The 10,383-nt window shown below is 47.6% G+C and overlaps 1 long non-coding RNA gene across 1 annotated transcript; it reads left to right on the plus strand.

Moving 5' to 3' along the window:
* LOC110395197 lies at positions 1,583 to 9,834 on the plus strand. The gene is made up of 3 exons (XR_002436252.1): positions 1,583 to 1,836; positions 8,776 to 8,821; positions 8,906 to 9,834. It is a non-coding gene; the product is annotated as an uncharacterized LOC110395197 (long non-coding RNA).

Genomic DNA, 10,383 nt, shown 5'->3' on the forward strand with positions numbered 1-10,383 from the left:
CCACTCTTTCTGAGAAGAAATTTTTCCTAATAGCCAACCTCAACCTCCCCTGGTGCAGAACTCCCTGTATCTGCAAGGCCAGATGGTTTGGGTAATAGCAATTAGCACTGCAATAGTTTCTATACATTTCCCAAATGACATGGGGAAATTCACCTTTTTTTTTTTAAATTAAGGATCAATATTTTTCACTTGTAAAATCACATACTTTAAGGAGAAAGGGCTCTCTTTAATGAGAAGATGCTATATTTTATTCCAGCAAAAATTTCCTGCAAAACTTTTCCTTAAAATAGAAGATATAAAAACTCCTGCTGCAGCGCAAGAACCCAAAGAGCACAGCTGGTGTGGGACTTCCCAGGTTGGGAAGTGGGTTTTGGAAACAAGCGTTTGGTGGAGCTGCAGTATGTTTGGCTCACAGGAGATATGGTTAAAAGGGATGTGATCAGTCCCCAGAAATACCTGCAGCAGCAGCAGGTGCCAGGTTTAGCAGGCTGCCTAATCTACTGTGTGAAGAGCTGCAGAGTCATTTGCTGGAGACAGAAACAAGAGACCTTCCCACTGGAAATAAGGATCAGAGGTTAATTAACTACAGGAACATCCTATCGAGGAAGCCATCCTGTGAATTCTTATATGACAGCATGGGAGCATTCACTGGATATTTTAGGATAGTTTTGTTGTCCAATGAAGCGTCTCGCCATGCTGGTATGGAGGCACCTGCTGTGTACAGAGGGATGCTGAGGCTCCTGCCTTAGGTATCATAGAATCAAAAAGTAATTGGTCCAGCTGGTCCAACCCCTGCTCAAGCAGGGACACCTACAGCAGGGTGCCCAGGATCACGTCCAGGCAGCTTTTGGAGATCTCCAGGGATGCAGACCCCACAACGAATCTGGGTAACCTATTCTTAGTGCCTGCCTGGTGCCCAGGGAAAAAGGCAGAAGATGAGATGGACTTTTCCTACCTGCAGTATTGCGGCTAAGCCCTTAGCTGGTGGCTGTGAAAAATCAGTGTGCCCTGATTGTGAGAAAGAGCCAAGAAGATCATTGCTTGGAGGCTCTAAAGGTGCCAGCCTGCCAGTTTTGCTCTTCCCCCTCGGATGTCACCAGATCGCTGTCACATGAGTGTGCCGTGGGTGGGGGAATGCCCTGAGCACAGTGCCGTTGGCTGCGCAGCCTGTTTTCTCACGTGGTAAACCTATGAATACAGCCTGACGATTGCTCGAGGTGTGACAGAGACAATTTGGATGCAAAACAGGAAAATATCTCAGGCTCAAAGCTGGAACTGATTCCTTTTGGACATGGAGAGCCTGAACTTGGCATACATTGATCCCTGTCCCTGGGTAGTTTAATCTTGCCAGCCAAAAACCTATATGGATTTACACTTCCCTATGCAACCGTTTGATAATCACATTGCCATGGCTACACTTTAGTCTTGCAATAAAAGTGTCATTTCACACATTTACATCAAAAGGAACTCCGGGACATGCAGCTCTGGTGTAGCAGAGTAAGCTGGTCTCCTTCTATAAACACTTCCCATTTCTAACGCCCTATTATTAGATTCACTGGGTGTTTTCTTTAGGGGGTGAGGACTATGGAATAGGTTTGGCAGCATGGAGATGAAGTTCCTGAATGCTCTGTGGTCTTGTCTACTTTAAGGCTTCCGCAGGGCTGGCATCAGAACAGTTGTCCTATTGGGGTCTCAGCAGTCCCTCAGGTGCCTCCTTCTGGATTCTCTTCTGAGCCTACTCCTTCTGATGGCTCCTTGTCCCACAGATAAGGGCATGGGCAGCCCCTGTCTTGGCTTGTGCCTTTTTCTCTGCCTCTGACTGGAAGCAACAGGCAGGTAAGTGCTATTTAGAAAGGTACAGGTAGTAGGGGTAAGAGAGGAGAGGCAGCACCCATGGTAATGAAATACAATGCTGGTTGGCAGAGACGCTCCCACTAAGCATCAGATCTGGAGAGGATTTTCCATCCAGACTCTAACCTTGCTTTTCCTGAGTTGATTTAAACAGATTTTTCAGGAACTCAAAACTTTGAACAGTTCAGCCTTGATTTTTTTCCTTGTAGCAACAGTAGCTGGAGCATTGTCAGCACCAAGGCAGCACTAGACAGCTCTGCTCTCTGGTAACAGCAGCAAGACCGGAGGGAACGGTGTGGAGGAGTTGGATGTGATGATCCTTGTGGGTCCCTTCCAACTCAGGATATTCTATGATTCTATGAAAACTCTGTTTTAGCCAAGCTGGCATTTAAATACTAATTAACCACTCATGGGAAGATGTAGGAGAGAGAGGTCTAAGACAGTACGTAGGGCATGAAGTATCAAAAGATTTGGTCTGGAATAGAAAAATGCTCTTAGCAGCAGAGAGGATGCTGAATTTGCTCATGTGGATGAGTGATCCCTGAAAAAAGAATCAAACGCACATGCCTGTGTGACCCCATCAGAAGCTAGAGGTGGGAATAAAGGAAGCGTATGAAAGAGAAATAAATAGGGAGGAAGGTAACAAGGCAGAACGAGACACAGAAGCTGCAGGAAGACAAAATTTCAGGGGGAAGGTGCATCTGAATGTGGAGAAGGCAGCTTGACAGGCCTGGGAGGGAATGATCAGCAGCTTTGTCCAGGAGCAAAGTGTCAGCTTGGCAAGTCTTGTTTTCAGTTTCAGGGATACGTGCAGAACTGCTGCTGTAGAAGGACATGTAGGATGGGGCTGGAGGAGAGGAACCTAGCTGTATATGTCCCTGTTCATTGTAGGAAGGCTGGAGTAGATGACCTTTAAAGCTCCCTTCCAACCCAAACAATTCTATGATTCTATGATTCTAATCCTGGACTGGACCTGTGGTGTTTCTAGAGAGAGAAGTTCAGACCTGGTTTACACCCCATCCATGGCTAAGAGAATGGGACATTATATTATTTTTAATCATAGCATAGCATATCATAGTTTGTTTTTCTTCACTGTCAGAGCAAGGAAATGCCTCCAAGGAGACTCCCAGTCCCCAGGGAGCAGGCTGTGAGGATTTTCTTATACAGCATTTTTTGCCACCCAAGCTAATTGCTCTGAATGGACGTTTCCTTACTGTGACCAAAATGAGCCAGCAGGAGGAGGACTTGAAGTCTCACTGGATGACAGTGTATGCGTGTGTGTGTCAATTGTGTATGTTTAGCTCTGGCCACCCTAGCATCCCGCAGTAACGTGCTAACCCACTGAGTTTCGTTGACTGCTTTCGATTGATCGGTTGTGTAGAAACAAAGCAAGCAAAGTTTCCGCTCTCTCAGATGTTGCAGGGGGTGTCGGGTTTGCTGCAGCATGTTGATCTTTTTCAGCTGTTCTTGCACTTTCAGTTCTCTCTTGAGGATGGCAGAGAAAAGTTTTTTTTCGGACAGATAGCTGGCCAACAAAAGGCAAGGTCTCCTGGAAGAATGGAATATCACACACAGAAAAATGCCACGTGAGCGAGCACAGGAGGGGCATACACAGCTATGAGCTGCCACGTGAACATGAAAGCCATCATCAAGCCATTGTGTTTCCTGTTATCCCAACAAGAAATATGGCCAAGTCTCCTTCCTCACACTCCACCAACCTTCCCCTTTCACTCCAGGGCATGGATAAAGCTTGCCTTTCCTTTTCGCAGCTGCCAGAATACTGCCTTTTCTGCTCAATTATCCATTTTCAAACACTTCCCAAAGTTTGAATACTGGACTCCAACGCATGGAGAGCGATAACTATAGGCTTGGCCATGGATGACCTTCTTTCCCCTTTGCATACCCTCCTCCTACGAGTTAACTGTATTGCAGCCAAAACCAGTAGTACAGGGAACAAGGAGAAGGAAGGAGGGGGTGAGCTGCAGCTAAACCCTGCCCTTGAATGTCTCTTCAGCCATTGAGGAATGAGCTTTGTGCCAAAATGAACCCAGAAGGCACCATGGTTGTGCGTGAGGCGTCTCACATCCAAGCACGTCATGGTGGCCCCATCCCAAGTCCCTGAGCTGCCACACGCTCCGGCCGTGCTCCAAGGACCCTGGGGACAGCAGTGGGTCTGCTGCCAAGGCACTGAGCTCCCCTCCGGGCAACTGGAAGATGGCAAGAATGCAGGTCGTGAATGCTGTCTGGAGTGAGTGACCTGGATGTGTCTGCCCAGACTACACACAAAGAGGCGACGTGGGCCTGGCTCCCTCACTTGCAGGCCTTTGTGCCCATGCAACGTGTGGAGAGCCACAGCTCTTTCCCGGCTGCAGAAGAGGCCACTGTTCTGCTCAGCACAATGGACTTGTCAAATTGGATGCCAAGAGCTTCCAGTTTCCCTGCCATGTCTGCCAAAGCTTCCTGATAGCGGGCTGCTCTGCAGCCTAATGCTGTGTGCTGAGGAGAGATTCAAGCGCTTGGGATATTTAGATGAGAACTGTGGAGTACGTTAATGGCTGCCACTGTTTCTTCACTCCTGAGGCTCAATGTTCATGAACGCAGGATTCAAATATAGAAGTCCCCAGCTAATGACATGGTCGTGATCCCAGCCAGAAACTTCTCCTGTGCCTAACAATTAGCTAATAGCGTCAAATACTCCCAGAGAGGTCTGAAAGAACATATACAAGAGAGATGCATCAAGCTGTTCCCTTTAATGTAAAAAACTTCTTCCTTGCATCCAGTCTAAATCTCCCCTCTTTTAGTTTGAAACCATTTCCCCTTGTACTGTCACAGAAAACCCTGCTAAAGAGTGTCCCCTTCTTATAGTCCCCTTTAGATACTGAAAGGCTGCTATCAGGTCTCCCCAGAGCCTTTTCTTCTCCAAACATTATTCAGTGTGACACGTTACAGATAAAGGGAAGTATTCAATTTCTGCTCAATCGCTTTATTTGTTTGGGGCTCAAAATTAATTTATCTGGGAGAAGTTGAAAGCCGAAGATTCATCACGATCAAGAAAACTGAAGATCACATTTGGATAAGAAAATTGGGAAAGCAGATTTTGTATACTCTAGGCCTTTGTGTGAGTGTGTGTGTTAAAATTAATGGACTTTTCAGGGTGATCAAATTTGGTCAAAGAATAACTAGATTTTTTTTTTTTTTTTACAGAATGAGACAACACAAGAAAACTTTATTTGTTTCTTTTGACTCAGTACTGTTTTTCCCCTGATCTTCAAATCAGGCCAATGTACAAGGTACCAAAGGGCAGACAAACAGGGGAGACAGACCGACCCCATGTTTGCATCCTGTGGGCAAGTGGAGGCTGGGGTAGGTTGAACCTACCCTGGAATCTTGCACATGGCTTTCAGATCCCATAGAAAGGTGGAGAGATGCTCTGGAGGATTTTGTAGGGCCAGGAAGAAGGATCTAATGCATGAAGTGTGCCTGTGGGCTGAAGGGGTTGAAGGCAAATTGAGGTTGTGTGCTGGCATCCTGGCTGCCCCTGAGGTACCACCACGTGGCTGAAGTTGATAAATTAGGTTAAAAAAGGCCTTAAAAACTCTTTGTTTTCACAGTACCTCAAACTCAGAGTGGTTACATTGAACCAGCTGGGAAATATGTGAGACTTCAGTTACACCCGCAACCTTAAAGACACCGTCCATGCTCCCTCCATGGTCCTTTAACCACTGAGATATTAGCTAATTTAGCAAAATATCCCCCCAAAAACCTGGCACTAGATGGTAAATACTGCTGTGTGATGTTCAAGGAAAACCTGTCTGTGTGGGGTGTGCTGGAAAAATTGCTTAAGAACAGTGCATTCACATAGAAAAAAATGGTCTGGCTGCTGTTCAGGTTACTGTTTTCTTGCATGCGTGCAGCTGCTAGCAAGGTGTTTGTTGTGCATGTGTGCTAATTCCTGTTGCTCTTGGATGCTGGAAATGTTTGCCCTCACCTAGTTTTGATTCCTTGCTGTTTGGATCCATCTCAAAGCAACTTGCCGATGATTTCAGGGCAGATAGGGGCATTCCATGGGTATCAGTCCAGGAAAGCAGCTCATCCAAGATGAGTTTCTTTGTGGTGCTTAATCATGTTTAGCAGCCAGAATAAATCACAGTGGGAAGATGGGTGAATGGCAGGGCCAAAATGCTATACCCACTTGCATGGCAGATTAGGCATAGGTTTCCAATCCCTGTTAAAAAAAGCAGTGACCAACAAACAAAGCATGCTTCAGAGGTGGATGAGGAGAGTCATTGTCATCCAGATCATTTATCACAGGCTCACAACGATTGAAATTGGAAGGGCCCTCTGGGTCTATCTGGTCCAACCTCTGCTCAAGCAGGGACACTCAGAGCAGGGTGCTCAGGACCATGTCCAGGCAGCTTTTGAAGACCTCCAGAGAGGAGACTGCACAACCTCACTGGGCAACCTGTGCCGGTGCTCTATCACCTATGCAGAACAGAAGTGCTTCTGGATGTTCAGAGCTTGCTGCATTGCCATTTCCATCACAAATGAAGGCTGAAAGTAAAAGACACCAGGAATGTCTCCTGCAAGCTGGACAGCTGTAGGACTTCCCTTGTGTACCAGTCTCTCTCCTACTGCTGTTCCTCCACCCTTTCCGGAAATAATGATGTTATTCTGAGTTCAATTCCTGTAATCTTAAAGGCTAAAATCATCAGAATCATTGCTACCAGTGCCTGCAGCACTTAACTCCTTTGGTTTCAAATGTGATGTCTAATAGAATCATAGAATCATGGAGGTTGGAAAAGACCACAAAGGTCATCTTGTCCTACCATCAGCTCATGCCTGTGTCTGCTCTAAACCATGTCCCTCGGTGCCACATCTACCCCTTTCCTGAACACCTTCAGGGGCAGTGACTCCACCACCTCCCTGGGCAGCCCGTTACAATGCCTCACCACTCTTTCTGAGAAGAAATTTTTCCTAATATCCAACAACCTAACATCCCCCAGTGCAACTTCAGGCCATTCCCTCTTGTCTATTGCTAGTTACCTGGGAGAAGAGGCCAACCTCCACCTCACCACAACCTCCTTTCAGGGAGTTGTAGGGAGCGACAAGACTCATTTTAGCATGGCTGCTCAGTACAGAGGATCCTTTTCAGTTAGCAACATTAAACAAAAAAATCTAGACTGCAAATTTAATGGGGAAAAAAAAGTAGTGAAAGCAAATAGTGTAGCAATCTGGGACAGGCTGCTTCTTCTGCAGAATAAGTGCCCTTACACTGCTAAAAATTTTGGTGATGGTCAGTCCTGATGAATTTAGCACAGCTATCATGTCCCCTGGGAATCACTGCAGTTTGCTTGGACCCTCCTGCTCCCTGGAGATCAGACCCCAGACCGTGTGCTGGAGGCCTAATTTCCCCAGCTTTCATCCCAAAGGACTAGGACTGATATAGAATCATACAATCATGGAATCCTTAAGGTTGGAAAAGACCTCTAAGATCATCTAGTCCAACCGCCCACCCATGTATGCCAGGGAAGGCAGAGGGAAGGGGAGGAAGGGCTGTGCCAGCCCTGTAGCATGTAGTGACCACGCAGGACTGATCCCTCCATTCACAGACAATGGAAGGATCAATCCTACATCCATCAATAGTGGCAATGGGCATCTAACACCAGATTTTTAGAAACAAGCTGCAGTTTTAGCTATGAGATGCATGAGATTATGAGCACCGAAAGCACCAGGAATAATCATCATGTTAAACCCAGCTGGGCTTCTGTTTTTAAAAGCACGGCCCTGCATCATCATACCTGGCATCACAGCTATGCTAAAACCATTATGTTTGACTGGTTGCAGTCAGGCTGAGGGTACAGGGAGCACTTCTCACCTCCTCTCATCCCTCTTCTCCCTGATCCATGCACAAAAAAGCCCCCTCCGGCTGAGCCTTTTCCTCCAACAGCAGTTTTGCTTGCACAAACAACACTTCTGCAAAGGGCCTGGCATTCAACCAGAACTGGTTACAGTGGTGCTCATCACTGTGGTGTACGGGCTTTTCAAAACAGGTCCCATATCTGATTTTTTTTTTTTTTTAATAAGACAAGATCAAATTGATCTGTGTGATGCTGTGAGATGAAGGTACCATTTCCGAACATCAGCCTGGTCTGCTAATTCTGCCTCTTACCCGGCCTCCCAGGCTGCTTCATTTAACTGCCAGCAAACATCCTCTCCCCACATTAACCCCACAAAAAAAGAGCTGCAGCAGAACCCATATAATTGCTTTTCTCATTCCATATGCTACAATTTCCAGAGGGAACATTTCCTGCAGCAGCCAGATCTGCAATATCCATTATTTTTATGCAAGGAGTTGCTGTGCTATATTCTCAGATGCCACCTTTCATCTCACACATTGCCTCCAGCAGCACCCAGTGGATGCAGGGAGCCCGCAGAGCGCCCTTTTCCCATCCTCTCCTGGGCAAGCAACTCTAGTGGCTCTGGAGAGAGATGTTTTTCAGCAGCTCCCCTGCAAGAGCTGCATCCCCCCTTGGAGCCAGGCATGCAGCACTCACATGGGCAGCAGTGCGGATCCCTTTGAGCAGCTCAGCTGCGACTCATGTTTAACCTCGGCACTGGGGCATCCAGCAGCTGACATATCACCGCCACATCCCCGTGAGCAAATGCACCGACACAGCGAAGCAGCCACGCAGCCCACGCATTGGTGCAAGCAGCAGTGTGGGGGTTTCCTGCTGTAGGGGCAGCCGATCCCTCTGCTGCTTCTCTGGGCTTGATGCAGCAAATTGATGTCGCTAGCTAGCGGTTTCTCTCAATGTTTAAAATAGCATCAGGAACGTTCCCCATTGATTTATTCTCCTAGCACAGCTCGCAACCTGCTTGCATACGGCACATTAAAAAACACTCGCTTGTTTTCTCCCTGTGCAGGAGATTGGGGGAGGAAGCCCTGCAGACGTTTCTCGCCTGGCTGCCGGTAAATCCCGACCCAATGGCAGAAAGCAGGGGATGCTCGCGGCGCGCGGAGCTGATTCGCTGACTTACCCTTCATCTCTCCCAGGAACGCCGGGTGAAGAAGCCACGCTCTTGCTCCAGAAGGAAAGCAGAAGGAGCCCAGCAGCACCACTGCAGAGCCTGCTCAGAACTTCGCTCCCTCTGCCACAGCGTGTGCAGCTTGCCAGGTAAAGCCTGGATGAGAACACCCAGTGCTTTTCCCAAGATGAATGAGATCAGCACATATTCAGGAAAGGAAAAAAAAATCCTGCTAATATATGGGATGATTTTTAACCCAGAGTTAAAGTGTTAGCTTACAAGTTCCTCTGCCTTAGGGCTCGGGATTTCTGGGGTAGATTTCATGGTGAGGGTGGAAGTCTCTCTTCTCCGTTTGATGCTGCTGTTAAAAAAGCAAGCAAATGTTGTAGCCACAGGGTAGGCAAGAGCCCTGTGCTCAGCAGTGTGAGATGTAGGACACGCGAAGGGTATTGTCACAAGCTGTGGAGAAGCCTTTGCAACCTGCACACTGATGATTTTGGCTCAAGCCCATAGCTCGCTATTGCAAGCACCACATGGCTAGAGCAGAGGGACTCTGACTCTGTTGATCTTTCCTGGGCTAGGTTGTTCACATTAAGCTCTCTTCCACATGGCTGCTTTGCACCACTGCAAATCTGCAGGGTGCTTTTCTGCTGCCAGGTCCTTTCCATCAAGCGTCTCTCAAAACTCATTTCCTGAAGCCCCAGTCAGGGAGGCAGGGAAAGGGCATGAGCTGCTTGAGGGACTTGGACAGGGGCTAAAACTTTCTGGGAGCAGGAAGTAAAATGTTGTCATGCACATCCGTGGTATTTGTTCTTGTGTTGGTGGGATCATGAACTTGTTGGTGAAAGAGGAGAAAGGGATGCCATGCCACCAGAGAGATGTGCACAGGCTTGAAAAGTGGTACCACATGAACCAAATGAGGCTCAACAAGGCCAAGTGCAGGGTCTTGCACTTGGGTCAGGGTAATCCCAGATATGTGTACAGGCTAGGAGAGGAACTCATTGAGAGCAGCCCTGCTGAGAAGGCCTTGGGGGTCCTGATGGACAAAAAGCTGGACATGAGACAGCACTGTGTGCTTGCAGCCTGGAAAGCCAACAGTATCTTGGGCTGCATGAAAAGATGCGTGGCAGCAGAGAAAGATAGGTGACTGTTGTCCCCTACTCTGCCCTTGTAAGGCCCCATCTGGATTACTGCATCCAAGCCTGGGGAACCCAGTACAGGAAGGATGTGGAGCTTTTGGAGTGGGTCCAGAGGAGGGCTACGAAGATGATCAGAGGGTTGGAGCACCTCTCCTATGAAGACAGGCTGAGAGAGCTAGCCTTGTTCAGTCTGGAGAAGAGAAGGCTCCAGGAAGACCTCACTGCAGCCTTCCAGTATTTAAAGGAACTTATAATGAGGAGGGGGACTGACTTTTTATGTGGTCTGATAGTGATAGACCAAGGTGAGAATGGATTTAAACTAAAAGAGGGAAAATTTAGATTAGATGTTAGGATGCCCACAGAAGCT

Source organism: Numida meleagris, chromosome 2 (assembly GCF_002078875.1).
Source record: "Numida meleagris isolate 19003 breed g44 Domestic line chromosome 2, NumMel1.0, whole genome shotgun sequence".
In the NCBI taxonomy this organism is placed as follows: Eukaryota; Metazoa; Chordata; class Aves; order Galliformes; family Numididae; genus Numida; species Numida meleagris.